Consider the following 1,670-nt stretch of genomic DNA (forward strand, 5'->3'; position numbering starts at 1 on the left):
CCAACCTGGCCTTGAACACCTCCAGGGATGGGGCAGCCACAGCTTCTCTGGGCAACCTGCGCCAGTGCCTCACCACCCTCACAGGGAAGAATTTCTACCCTCTTCCAGTTTAAAGCCATTACCCTTCACCCTATGGCGATATGCCCTTGTAAAAAGTCCCTCCCATCTTTCTTGGAGCCCATTTAGGCACTGGAAGGGGCTATAAGGTCTCCCTGGAGCCTTCTCTTCTCCAGGCTGAACCACCCCAACTCTCTCAGCCTCTCCTCACAGCAGAGGGGCTCCAGCCCTCAGATCATCCTCATGGCCTCCTCTGGACCCACTCCAATGGGTCCACATCCTTCTTGTGCTGAGTGTCCCTCTAACCCAGGAGAAGCATCATTTGACTTCCCAGGGTGGGACACCCTGACCAGCAGCAGGGCAGTGGTGGGGCTCCAGCTGCAGTTAAATTCACTGGGGTCCCAAGGGGACCATCTGCACCATAACACAGCCCCATGGACTACATGCACTCCCAAAGTCAGTCCCTTGGGGTTATATTTACAATAATACCAAGAACAATTTGTATAAAGAAAGGAGCAAATATTGATACACATTCTCAAGAGCAACAGGCTAGTAGGCTTCCTCACACCAACCTCAAGACTGGAGCTAGAATCAACGGTTAAATAGGAATTATATGTTCAGCTAGTATCTAAAAGCAGAGAGCCAGTCCCCTGTGTCAGGATATAGTGGGAAACACCAGGTAATTAGAAGAGAGTCCACACAAACCACAGTAACTTAAAGCAATACCCCACTCCAAAAAAACCCAACCCCCATGCTGCAGTTTAAAAAAAAAACCTACACAAAATAATCCCAGCCTATGTTATTTCCCCTTCCTGGTGTATAAGTGCTACAAAACACTAGCACGAACAGCACTGTGTAGGTAGAACCAAGATAGTTGTTTTTAAGACAACAGTTACCATAGCAAGCATTAAGTTATCAGTAGCTCAATGAAAAGGCGCAGAGCCCATTTCTTATCTTTAAGACTTTATCCATGCTTTTAAAGAGCATTAACTTTACTAGTGAAATTATGTGGCGAGCTCTTAATTAAAACACAATTTCTTGAAGAGGGCTCATTTTAGATAAACTTTTTCCAGCATCCCAATAAGAACAGGTTGTTTTTTCACTTGTGAGAGATTATTGTAGCTCAAAGCTTATCAGCTTTTACAGCTACAGTGCAAATAAAAGTCCAGCCCATAACTGTGGAAAGTCTACAGCGTTAGAAAACAAACAGAAAAGTAAGCCTCTGTTTAGAAGAGATTTGAGTGTGGAAATCCACAGTTTGACTGTGACAAAGAAACTGATAACATAGTTAAGACCAGTTTATCATAAGGAAGTGCATGAAGTTTTTCAAACTTTTTGTCCAGAGGAGCAGACAGACAGTTGTAAAAGCACTTGTGAGACATGTTACAGACACAGAAGTTGAAATCACATCCTCACTGAATTAGAAATAAACTTGCGACAACAAAACTAAGCCCAGCAAGACTATGATGACCTGTCCTGTATTACACCATTGCCCATATTGTGTATTTCCATCAAGAAGGACAGCCGGAGCTTTTGGCCAGCTAGCTCTTTTGACTTAAGTCATCTAACAGCAACCTCTAGTGGCTCAGGGAGTTTCCTGACAGATCTGTTCC

This window comes from Charadrius vociferus, unplaced genomic scaffold (genome assembly GCF_000708025.1).
Source record: "Charadrius vociferus isolate BGI_N301 unplaced genomic scaffold, ASM70802v2 scaffold49, whole genome shotgun sequence".
Lineage (NCBI taxonomy): Eukaryota > Metazoa > Chordata > Aves > Charadriiformes > Charadriidae > Charadrius > Charadrius vociferus.